This window comes from Stegodyphus dumicola, chromosome X2 (genome assembly GCF_044657685.1).
Source record: "Stegodyphus dumicola isolate Sdum_Otavi_A_Nest chromosome X2, ASM4465768v1".
Lineage (NCBI taxonomy): Eukaryota > Metazoa > Arthropoda > Arachnida > Araneae > Eresidae > Stegodyphus > Stegodyphus dumicola.
In genome coordinates, this window is record NC_140781.1 from 75470151 (window position 1) to 75483820 (window position 13670).

The window sequence follows — 13670 nt, forward strand, 5'->3', positions numbered from 1 at the left end:
ATTGTCTAAAGAAACCTTTTCTATTATTGAAGAACTACCTCACGGATAGAATTCTTAAATACAACTGAGAAAGTGTCACAATCTTTCTCCCTTGTTTAAAAGGAGCGCCTCAGGTGTCTAATATCGGGCCAATCCTTTGGAATATGATTGCCGACACAGCCCTCAATATAGACTTCGAAGTTTCCATACAAGCTTATGCTGATTACTTTATAATTACAGTCTCAGGAAGGAACAGATTGCGACTGGAAGTCAAAGACCACAGGGCCTCAGAGAAAATCAATAAATGAAGTAAATTATATAAAGTAAATTTTAGCGTGGAGATGTCAAAACTGATCTTATTTACAAAAAGGAGCAATCTTCAAAAATCCCCTCCACGGATCAATTGGTAAAATATCTCCATCCTAAGATGCGACACACTTAAACATTTTGGATTCACAATGGACAAAATTTTAATGTGGGTTCCTCACTTAGGAGACATTAAAGAGAGAAATCTGAAATTAATTAATAATCTAAACAGAATATTCTCCCATAAATGGAACTGAAAAGGGAAGCTAATTAAGGCTCTTTATTTACAGGCAATAGAGCGTATGTTATCTACTGGTGCTTTAGCTGGTACACAGGTACTGAGCGAGAAAGAGGGAAAATGACGAAAATTCAGAGAATCTCATTCCTATGTGTGACAAAAGCATTCTCAATAGTACCGACAGCAGATTTACAAGTTCTGGTAGGTTTAATTCCTCTTAATCTTAAAGCCAAAATAGAAGCGAGCATTTACAAATTAATACATTTCAAAACCAGACTGAAGTTCTGGCCCTTAAGAAAGCGAGACTCTGACAAGGAACAGCATGTTCTGCAGGATACCCAAATAAAGATCTTTACAGACAGCCAAAGCGTCCTTCACAGATTAAATAGTGAGAAAATAAGTAAAAAAAAGCGCGCAAGCCCTTAAAGAATTATTAAAAACTTTATAAGACAGTAAAGCGGTAGAGATAAATTGGATTAAAGCGCACGAGGGCACAAAGAGGAATGAGATAGCAGAACGGAAGGCCAAAGCGAAAAGAAGATGTAGATGAAGTAGTGCTGTTTCAGAGGAAGTGGTAGTAGATGGGAAGAAGACCAAATAGGCAAAGGTCTTCTCCAAAGTTTCTACAAACAGATTAATATGCGACTACTATGAAAACCAAGCCCGTATCAACCACAGGAAATTCCCCAGATATTTCACAAGGTTTCACAAACGTAAAGTGAGATCTTCCTGGGGCACAAGCGGCCCATTAGCAGACGCAAAGCACTACATAAGAGGTTGTCCACTATTAGAAAAAGAAAGACTATCTTCCACTCCTTGGCTGGAAGGCTTAGGTTACCCACAGCTGTATTAAGTTGCAAGCATAGGGAGTAAAACTTGATTAATTGATTGATTATTATGGCATGATCACCTTGGCTTTCCTTCTTTATCGAATTTTTATCAGTTTTTCGCAGCCTATTAACCATTACTGTACTCATTAGCCTTCGTATTTAAAAAGTACTAAACCCTCTCATGACGACCACCTTCCTTGATTGACCACATCAGAAGACGACTAGCATTTATAACAACGTAAGTAAATGCTAGTATTGAATTTCAGTTTTCTAAGACGACCACAACCACTATCCGCATAGGATTCTCTCAATAATTTCTTTCTTCGTACCTAGTACCCTTCAATTAGACCCACGGCGTGCCATTCTATTCAATATCTACCGCTTGTTGAACTGTTATGTTTCGCCTAATAAAGCTCTCTACACATTTTTTATTGTATTTCCTGAAGGTGGCGTGTCCAGTCATGCTTTTCTATGTGAATATATGGCTCATACCGATGTTCTCTACCTTCCTTCAAAGCTTGTACGTAGAGTTTTGGGACACCCTATATATGACGAGTAAAATTAATTTTTAACATTTTACGCATAAATAAAAAAAATAACAGAAGATCAAATCCAAGGTATTGGTTTTATAATCTATAATTATTAACTTATAAAGTGAACAATTTCCGTTATATTGAAATAAAAATTATACTCCAGTGCAGCGAAGGCACCAAAGGCATTAAGGTTGCTATCTATGGCTGCACAAAATGCGACGCGCATTAAACGTAATTGATTTCTGTATCCATGCATAGTATTTCTTTATTTTTTCTAATTTGAGATCAAAAAGTCTTTAATATATCAGTGCAGATGCATACCTTTCTTAAATTTAAATTCAAATATAAACTTGACTTTTTTTTTTTTTTTTTTTTTTTTTACCATAGTACTGTTCTTACATTTACGTTAACACTATTACTGGAGTTAAATAAACTAGTGTGAGCAAATATATAGTTGTAATGCTTGAAAACATAATCCCGCAGAATATGGGAACAATAGTCTAACTTCTAAACAATTTTAGTATAGAAAATGAAAATGAACATCGTTGCATAAATTGCCAATCTGCTAACACATATATTAACACCTTAACTCTATGTGCATCACCGATGATTCACGGCGGCCTTATTTTTCGGAGCCGTGTGCATCGAATGTGATTCACAGGTTTTGTATTGTTTTAGGCCGGTATGAATCACAGCCGGTATTTCATACACATACAGATTTATATAGTTTAAATTATTTCTACGGCTTCAGAAAGTTGCTCCATACTCTTGGTTTCTGTTTCTGAAAGCTTTTTTCCATAAATTATGATATGATTTTAATATATATTTTGCTGCGGTAACTTTTAAGTAATTATTATTTATGTGGAAGTATGACAACGAAATTGTAATTATTGTAATTAAAGTTGATTGTGTTGTTTATTGAAAGAGTGCATGATTAGTAATACCATATTAAGATGTTTATACACTCACTAAGTTATTAATTTTTAGTTATATATGCTGTTTCACTAATTGTACTGCAACATACTGTTTGTCTAATTTTACTAATTTTTACTGTCAAGACAATGAACTTTTGTATTACTTTACGATGAAATGAGTTACAATCCATTTATAAATACAAAAAATATATGTTTAGAGTCATGAAAATTAATAATAATATATTAATAATAATAATTTATTTCACAATATTAATATAATATTAATATTAATAATTTCACAATATTAATAATAATAATTTAATAATAATAATAATAATAATAATAAAATTCGACTAGAAAACTAGGTACTGAATCGATTTTTAGGATAAATGGGACAAGGAAGCACTAAAACTAAAAAATTACTCGACAAAGTGTGTTACTCCCTGTGTTAGTGAACATGTTAATGACATTTTGAATAAAATATACGGGACCCTGTCCAAATGGAAATGTCTACTTGATTTTATGATAAAGGTAACGTACGGTGAACTAAATATTTACTGAAACTATTCTTATTACATTATCAAAAAGTACTTTAAGCAAAATGTCATCAAAATGCATATAGTAATACGACAATGGAGCTGTACCAATTTTCATTTCCAAGGCTCAATTTACTTTTTCTATTAATTGGAAATATTATGTTAATCAATTTATCACTTCTTTCAAAACTAATTTTGTCACAATTTTTTTCTATGTCTTAAGAAAGTTCATAATTGCTATACAAGCTATTTAAATCTCGATTAATAAGACTTTAAACATTAAATTAATACTAATGAACATGCGTATTGAATACCATGTTTTTAACGGTTTTCGTCCTTAAACGTTGTTTAGACTCTAGAATGGTGTTTAGGTACCCTTAGACACACTGTATATATATTTACAAGAGTAATTTTATGAGGACAGCCTTTGTTAGCGAAATTATAAGCCTGCCTCTTGAATCAGAATTCCAGGGGGGTGTTTATTCTGACAATATACGAGTAGTTATTGTGACTCGAACTTATATAGAAACTTTAAATACTGATTAATATAGTTTTATTTGTTTTTTGTTGTTTTGACAATAGCAACAAAAAGATTATTCAATTTTTTTTTTTTTTTTTGTTCTTGGAATGGCAACAAAAGATTACTAGTGATGTTGTTCTAAAGAGTAGTTTATATTTGCTAAAAACGAAATAAAGATTATTTTTTGATTTAAAACGTGGATTAACGTTTTTTGATAAAACGGAGTTCTAAAAATAAAGATTAATTTTGAGTCAGAGCCAATAACTGGTGACCCGGACGTGATTTGAACACGAAGTTCAAGCCACAACATAGCCATATCAGATACTTGAGAACTCGATCAGCGTATGACAGTGATTCAGAATTCAAAGCACAAGATATATTTTAATTAAGAGACTAGAAATAAAACATATCAGACAATAGCTTTAATAATGTGATTCTGAAACAGGGAAAGTTCAAACAGTAAAATATTTATTTATTCTGCAACACTTTATTTTGTAATGTCCAAAAATGGTTCTTTTCAAATTCTGCAGATGGCACCACGAGTTAAAACTGATGTTGAAAACTAATTCATGTAGAAAGGAGAAAACGGACAAATCCCATTTACGTTTATATTGCTCTATTTCTGAAACAGACAAGGTTTTACGCAGTTCAAAAGACTTCAACTTTTAACTTTTTTTTAAACCTACGGAAAGAAAAATTTGTTGCTGGACTTTTGAAAAATATGAAGCTATAGTATAACATCAGAAATTTTAAATAACATGGCTGCGGTAAAAAAGGTAACTTCAATCCACCGCAAAGTTCTTTTATTCGTTGCAGAATGAACATATATATATATATATATAACTTTTATATCATAAAAAAACTTCCCAGATATATAAACCCTTAGCGCCCTGTTCTCTGAATCAATCGAAATGAAATTTTAGGTACTATTTATTTAAGGCACGCGCTTGAGATTGTGATGACAGATAGGAAGATTTAAAAGATTTAAAACAATACAGCTCTCACGGTTGCGGCTGCAATGAAAAAATTTCGAATTTAATTACTAAAAAAATCAAAGCTGAGTAAAAATGAAATTTGAATACAAATAGAAGCAAATATGTTTTTATATTTATTGGGACATCTTTAGGGTATTGGTGTCTCCAGAAATTGGGGGGGGGGGAGGCAGGTCAGTATGTTTCTGATTTAATAAATAAACAACCAAAAGTTAATATATATAGAAAATTTTAGGAAAAAACTAATTTAAATTAAATCGTGTATTAAACAGTCCAATTTCGACAGTCCGAAATGTAAAAAAAGAAGCCAGGTTGTGTTCAAATGAACAGCAAATCATAAAATGAAATTAAAATTGAGAATTAGAAAGAGAATGTGGCGCGGAGAAGAATCAAGAAATTTTTAATATCTGAAATGTATTTGCAAATTAAAACATATAAAATGGAAAAATTCCAGAAAAGCTTTACAACAGAACACAATCAACAATATACCATAACTTCTCATTGATGACATAAATAAAATTAATATTAAAAATTACAAATTTTAAACCGACACAAAATTTGCAATTTAATACGTTAAGAAATTTCTTGAATTATGAATTTAATAATTACTTAATAGCACCTAGTAAAAGGAAAATAACGTAAACTTAACACGTTTTGGAGAAAACCACGAAAACGCCCATGCAGCCAGCACCTTCGCCGGGACTCGAACCCCAGACCGAACTACCAGTGTTCAGCGGCTTTTTTACCGCTCGGCCGCTGGTAGGTAATGTTTAAGTTTGTAACCTATTTGATACTGAGACCTACTAAATTTAGTAAACAGAATAATAGCAGCTATAGTTAGACAAGAGGAGGACCAAAATTTTTTACTATATAAGCTTGTTAAATTTAATATCAAATATACTTTTGTGATGAATTATAATCAATTAAAACAATGTGGTAGTAGTAATTGAGGTAGTTTAAATTTTGGTTGAAGTTGTTGTAGTGGTTTATGGAAGCATAAATCCTACAGTAAGGCGGAAAATATTGAGATAATAAAATGTAAAAAATAAATAAAAAATAAAAATAATAAGTAAAATGAATAATAATAAGCATGATAATGATTAATATTTTAATAATAATACTTATTATTATCAAACTATTTTTTTTCAATATTATTGCAAAAATTTAAGAATTCTGAAAGTTGGCTAAGTGGCTAGCGCTAGTGGCTAAGTGGCTAGGTGGATAAAATGAGTACCAAGTTCGCTTGGATATTAAACACCGGGGATCCTGCGAAAAGCTGACCACTTGTCCAGGGCATATGCTGATGCATTCTGGGCCCAAAGGTCATGAAAGCAGATTTTCGGGGCACTGCATGCCGTAGCCCACTAGGGCTGTTGCGCCACTGAGCTTAGTTTAGAAAGTTGGCTATGTATTTTTTTTTTGAAAGATTTGAATGCCAATTAAAATATTTCATAATTTTGAAATTGAAAAGTCTTTTTTTGTCAACAGTTTTTATTTTATTCGTTTTTATTTCTTAAACCTTTATTTTAACATTTACATTATTTTCTAATTTATTTAATATATAAATGTTTAACGGGGATGTGAATTAAATCATGAATAACAAAATTTCAGTTGTAAAAAGAAATAAATTAAAAGCAAGTAATTAAATTAAATGTAAATAATCATTGCCATTGATCGGAAATTAGTTGATTTTTCAAGGGGAACAAACCAACTCCCGTTCAATGAACAATAATTAAGAAATAAATACGAAGGTGTTTCGTCCTTTACTCAAGTAATAAGGCGGTGCCAAACTGGCAATTTAAGTTAGGCCAAATATTTCCGTGAATAGAAGGGATCAAGAACCAATGCAAAGCACCAATATGTCAGATAAAAAATATGTCAATCAAAATTATAACTTAAACTAACGGTAACCCTTTAATTCACCCTCTATGTTTCAAAAATCATAATAACTTCTCTGGATTGCGTCATTTCTAGATCATTTCATTTTGCATGGCCTGCGCAGTGCTGATTACGTAATGATTGGGAACTGAAACTTTTTAACTCAAACCAAAACCTTCCTCTTCGTGTGCTTCCATCTTGCATAACTACGCACTTTAGCTTTTGCACTGCTTGAACGTAATTTCGCCGTGCTTGCTTGCTATCGCCATAGTATCAAAAATATAAATATTCTGTGAATAGGCATGACTAGAGTGCCAAGTGATTGTGGCCACAAAAGTCAACTGGGAATAAAAATGGAATTCAAAGTGCCTCAACTGCGAAGTATCTTAATATTACGAACTCAACATATTAGCATACCACGCAATCGGAATGCTTCCTCTTCAATATGGATCTACAATCAATTCTATCTGGGTATAAACCTTATAGCATACTTTTTCCAAGAACTACCATTTTTGCTTCTCCAGAGCAACTACAAGAAACACAGTTTGGTCATCTGAAGAATTAAGTAAATTTTCGTTTGAAGGTAGTCATATGATTTCAGTAAATTTGCGTTTTTTCAGTTTTGTTTCTAATATGTTTTTCAGTTTTTTGCCGAAGTAGGCTCAGATTTGTCATTATTACTTAAAACAATTTCTGAAAAGTTTTTCATTTTCTTGGAATTAAAAGTTCAGTTAAGCATAATCGGGGACCGCCCATTTTTAGAGTATTGTTTAAATGACTATTTGATTTAAAGTATATTTGTATTGGGCTCTATATTTATATTTGAGTTTGAGTTTAGGATTTCCGTATAATATTTTTAGACCAATTTCGTTTTTTTTTTCGAATGGCCATTTTACACAATGAAAAGGTTAGGTTAGGTTATTTAATTATGGCAAAGCCTCGAGGGCTATCTGCCTAAGGGGAGGGATGCCTTCGTGGAGGACTTTCTAAGGGAAACTGGCTCGTATACACGTTACACATGGGGAAAACCACGAAAACACCCATGCAGCCAGCCCGTTCGTGGGATTCGAACCTCGGACCGAACTACCAGTGTTCAGCGACTTTACCGCTCGGCCGTTGGTGGGCTCACAATGAAAAGTTTTATGTTTTTTTGTAGTCAGTTTGAAACAATGTCATGTTTTATTCTTTTTTCCAAGTGTTTTGAAGGCGTGTAGGGAAAATCCTGGTACATTTGAGATTCACTTTTTCGGTTTCATATGAATTTTAATGTAATGAAAATTTGTTTCTTGTTTCGGTTTTTGATCTCAAATGAACCAGGAAAACGAAACACGTTTTCGAAGCCCATTAATCAAATTTTGTGAAGCTTTGATTTTACTCCGATGAGTTCTGAATTGAAACTTCAGTAAAAGGAGATTAATTTTTCTAATACAGATATGCTCTGGTGGAGGTTGGAATGAGAACACAGACAGAGAGGTGTTATAAAAGCTAGGGATTCTTGTGCAGTTCAAAGTGTCATAACAGTTTAAGTTATTGCAATAAATAAGGTTGTAAAACGTTAGTCACTTAACTAATATAACTTTATTATCGGTGTTATTTTCGCTTCTCATTTAGAATGTACTGTTCATTTCATGTTCAGCAGTTTATTTACGTGTGTTAGTACATAAGATTTCTCTTATTTTGACATATATCATAATGTGCTTATAATTAAAAGCATATAATGTTTAAATAATAAAGTATGATTTGAAAACGTAACAAAAATATTTTTATTCAACATTCACCATCAGTGCATGGTGAATATTTAGCAAATATTTCGGAAGTACACCAAGTGATTATGTGAATGTTGACATTGCCCCGATTTTGGTCTTTCACGGTAACATATATATATCTAATCAAATCTGATTCGCGAATTTTGCAAAACTTTTAAAAAAGACTAAATTGGACAGTATTTTACCTAGAAATAAATCGGTAAGATATATATATATATATTCAAAATTGCGTGTGTACGGGTTCGTAATAAATTGAATGCACAAGTCCGATGAAAAGTGAACAAAATTTATTATTATCACAAGAAATAAAAAAAAAATACTTAAATTTCCTGAGATATTCGTTCAATATTGCAATATCTCAGAGTAGTTATCTTTTAAACTACCAAAACGTTCAACAGAACTAATTCAAAACAGAGAAAGTTAATCCGATTTCACCGCGAATTCGCTACAGTAAACAACTTCACAGTTAAATACTTCATTACATACTTCACAGTTAAATACTTTGCAATCAAACGCGATTCTGAAAATACGTTCTAGCCAGAAGTTGTAAGCTGAAATTAGGGAAAGATAGGAAAGTAACTTTTACTCAAAATTAACTGTTAGAAAAATTAAGATAAACCTTACAATTTTCACGACAAGACTTTAAATACTCGTAAAATAAGGTCTCAAAATGACCTTGTTTAAGACTTTTATAGTCGGAAAACTTCTTAAAGTTCAATAAATCCAATGAATAATCAATCTAATTATTAATCTAATTAAAAATTCAATAATTTAATTAAATAATCAAGATAATCGCTAAACGTTTTCTAGCAGCCATTTCTGTAAGAAAAAAAGCGGCAAAAAGTGAAGTTTGAGCGCTAATACCACGTGCCTTCAAATGCCGCAATTTAGTGGACAACTAACGATATCTTTTGGCCAAAACGTAAACTAAACGCCTATTACTGTATATAATTTATTTCAATGATTAAACGGGGAAAAAACGGGATGCGCTCCTCAATAAAGGAAGAAAAACGTATGCGGGTTAAGCAAATTTGGCTACATTTGAGTTGCCCGTGGAAATCGCGGGATGATCAGCTAGAGGGTTAATAATGATTGGTTAGGAAAACTCAGTTACATGGTAGACATTTTCTAAAAACTTAACGATCTGACTTTCTCTCTACAGAGAGAAATTACAAATCTTTTAATACTGAGCACCAATACTGAAGCTTTTAAAACTAAGCTAATACTGTGGCAAGGAGAAATGAAAAGAAACAACAGAAACATGTTTTTCAGAATTTACTAAAGAAAATAATACAGATTTCTTCTTTAAAACAACATATGATAAAATTGACAGAAAGGCCTTTTGAAACATTTCCAAATAAGGAATTAGGTTGGTCAATTCCAGTGTATCCTTAAATGAAAAAGAACAATTAATTGATATTTAAAGCGACGGAATGCTGCGTGTTCAAGTTAAGTTTCTAACTTGCCAAAAATGTTAGTTATCTCTTGGAAACGAATATGCCGATTTAAAAGGAAGGAAAGTAAATTATTACGTCTCTTACATAAAATTGTATAGTAAACCTTTAGCTTAAATTTTAAAGCTTGAAAAATGCTTATGTTACATTTCTCTGTTATATAAGCACTGAAAGTGGATTTCTGACTGAAATATAAATAATTTTGCTATTGAATTAACATAGAGAATTTTTTATTGAAGTATTTTTTCTCTGTGCTATTTATTTGCATCTACTACAAACTAAAGATTAGAAACCTGTTTTTTTTAATTATTTTGAATTCGTTGTCATATTGATCTACGAAGCACTAGATTAATCAGTTTTTATTACGTTATTGGCAAACATAGTTTTTAAACAAACAAAAAATTTTCAGCGGATATAAATATTCTTCAAATATGAATGTGTTTTCAATGCGGTAATACATAATAAGTGATAAAAAGAAAATGTAGTTAGAACATTCACATCTCTAATTACTCTGACAAAGTAATTTGCTTTGATTTAATCTTTATAATACAATATATTTTACAACGATAAGGCAAAATCCAAAAAATGTGAAAGGTATGTGAAGATTACGATAGTACCTACAGTATCCAGCATTTCGTATAATCCTATAACCAGACAATAATATTAAAATAAATCTTATCTGAGTATATACAATACCCAGCATTTCGTATAATCCTATAACCAGACAATAATATTAAAATAAATTTTATCTAAATGAAGTTTTGTTATTACAAACAAATGCACTTTTAGACTATATACTTAACACTGTTTAGAAGTGCAAGCTAAAGTCCTTTTTATGTTTCTTCTCGCTCTTCAGCGCATGCTCAAGAATTATCATCTAGGCGAAACTAGTCGATTTTTCCGTGACGTCAAAAATTCGAAAAGTGGGGCAGGGTTTGGAAATACGCGTCCGGGTGCTCGGGCGCTAGCCGATTTTTCTTTCTGTAAAGGGCCACCGGACTTGCCTATGGACTTGTGCTCGGCGCAATGATTTTATTATTTAACATTTTCTTGATATGATATTCCAAAATCTGTTCTTTAACCATCATATCTGTTAGGTTTAGACCGGACTGGAGGGGTGTTACCCGTATCAATAGCATGAATCACAACTTGACAGAAACCCTTTTTGTCATCAAATAAATAAAAAAATTTTCTTACCAAATTTTCAATTTTTTCTTCCTTTTCGGGTTTCAGGTGGTCCAGGCTTGTTTTACGGCATTGCCCCTTCCTCTTCTTCCACGGGGTCCATGTGTACCTGCAACGTAGAATTCCGGAAATTAGGATTCGCGCTAGCTGCGCGTAAGAAATCAACCCCAATATTACCGACTTAGCAAGTCTTTAACCACAAGAAAATTTACTTTTAACCATTCATTTTTAATTTGTACATACAATGCGGCTTTCCCCAAAAATATGCACTGTTTACCTTGCGCAGCAATTACCCGTTATCCCGTGGTTTTAAACAGTATATAGCGACGAAAATGTTTTAAAAAAAAATCCTGTGAGAGGAAGCTACACTGAGTCCGGTATCCAGGAGAGCAGTGGTTGGCACGTTATTTAGTAAAATATGTATCTCCGGCAAGGCCAGATTTTGCACCACCACTGAGTTCAAATGGATTTCTGAGGAACTTTTCTTCCCACTCGGTGACCGCGCCCCCTTTTCGATCACCGCTGTTAGTTTAAATTTTGCTTTCCCACCTCTTTTTGCTGGTTTTTGTAATCGAAAGCCTTAGATTTACCAGTGTTTTTGCTATCGGACTTTCCACCTTTTCCCGTCTGCCGATACGCACTCTGCGGAACTTGCGGCTTTTTCTGCGGAGGAAACCTTGAAAGTTGTCGAAACTGATTTGCACGCGGGTTCTCCGCGTTTCTTCTGCTTTGGAACTTCACCGCAAGCCGGAAAAGGTTTTCTAATGTTTGCGGGTTCCGGACTTTAAGAAAGTCTTCAGCTGACGGTAGTAGACGTGGTAAAATAACCTCAATTATCTGGCTTCTTCCCGTATAATAGATTAAAAACTTGAATTTTTCTTTAAATTCCGTTAAATTATAGAAACTGGTTTGATATTTGTTAAACAGTTCCGCTCCTAGCTTCGCAAGGTCCTTCACAACTGGAAATGCTTTCAACAATGCTGTCTTGAAATTTTCCCAACTGTACGTCTCCGAACCTGGATCCCCCAACGAAAATTTGCCAATCTCACTGTACCAGCTGAGAGCTTGAACCCTTGAGGTTCGTCGTAGCTATCGTGATTTTTTGTAGCTGGTTTACGGGATACAAGGTGAAATGCAGGTCCAGCTGGCTCGAGAAAGGTCATTACTGAACCTTTTCCGTCGAACATTGCTGAGGGCTTCATCGCAGCTCGCATCGTTTCTACGATAAATACGAATCATTCCATCGGATTTGTTGACGTCTGAGGGACCTGAAAGGTCGGAGGGGTTAACGAAAAATTGTCGTTATCTAACGGCATGGTGCGTTAAAACTTTTCGGGCGCCTTTGTAAGATTCCAAACTTTGAATGTACTGCAATGTGTCTGGAACGTTGAGAACTGATAAGCGATTAGTTAAGAGAGATAGAAATGTAAACGTACGAAGGGTTAATTATCCTTTATTATTCAAAATAAAGTTAACAAACGACTCCTTCTTGGAGTTACAATGAAGCCCCCACTTGGGCTTGAACTCAGGAATAATAATCAATAAAACTTAACTAACTTAACTAAAAAGATATAGAAGAAGCTATCAAGATTCTAATAGAGTTGGCCCCTTAACGCTAACTAACGGCGAAGCTATAAAGTACGGCCTAGCTTAATAATAGCTTGTGAGAGAGTATCGCCAAAAGGTTATCGCGCGCTGAACAAAATCTCAGGCTCTCTAACGAAGTCAGTAGAACTTCACAGTTAAATACTTCTTCTCCTCATTTGCATTCAAACTCGATTCTGAAAATACGTTCTGGCCGGAAGTTGTAAGATGACATTAAGGAAAGATAGGAAAGTAACTGTAACTCAAAATTAACTGTTAGAAAAATTAATATAAACCTTACATTCTCCTTTTGTAAGCTTTTTAAATCACGCACGAGCATATTCTGGAATTTTCTCGATTTTCCTGAAAAGGAAAAGCGTGCAATTACGAGATATCTATTTATTAAATGCGCTTGCTTCTGTATTTTTAATTTTTCTGGCGTAACTTGCTCTTCAAATAAGTCGCGTGCAGCATTGCACAGGGAAATGAAACAACTTAATTTATAATTCTTCTAAGATTAACTATTTAAATACCAAATCCGTAACAATATATACACTCTTTTGCAAAAAAATTGAAACACCATGAAGGAAGTGGTTGTTTTTGATGAAATTGAATATGTGTATAGCTCATACACAGATAATAAAATGATTAAAAAATCAAGATCATAGTACCTGTTCATGGCTCATAATCACCCATTGAGTGTTCAAATTGGTAGTTGGTCGAAGCGCCCCTGGCGGCAATGCATGCTTTAATTCGTCGAGGCAAGGAGCGGTAGAGGTTCCTAATGTCTTCCTGCGGCACATTCTGCCAGGCATTCATCCGCTGTCCCTCCAGATCTACGATATTTTGTGGTGCCCGAATCTGTCGGCCTATCATGCCCCAGACATGCTCTACAGTCCAGAGATATGCGAACGGTATGTGGACTAGCATTATCTTGTTGAAAAATGACCCCAGG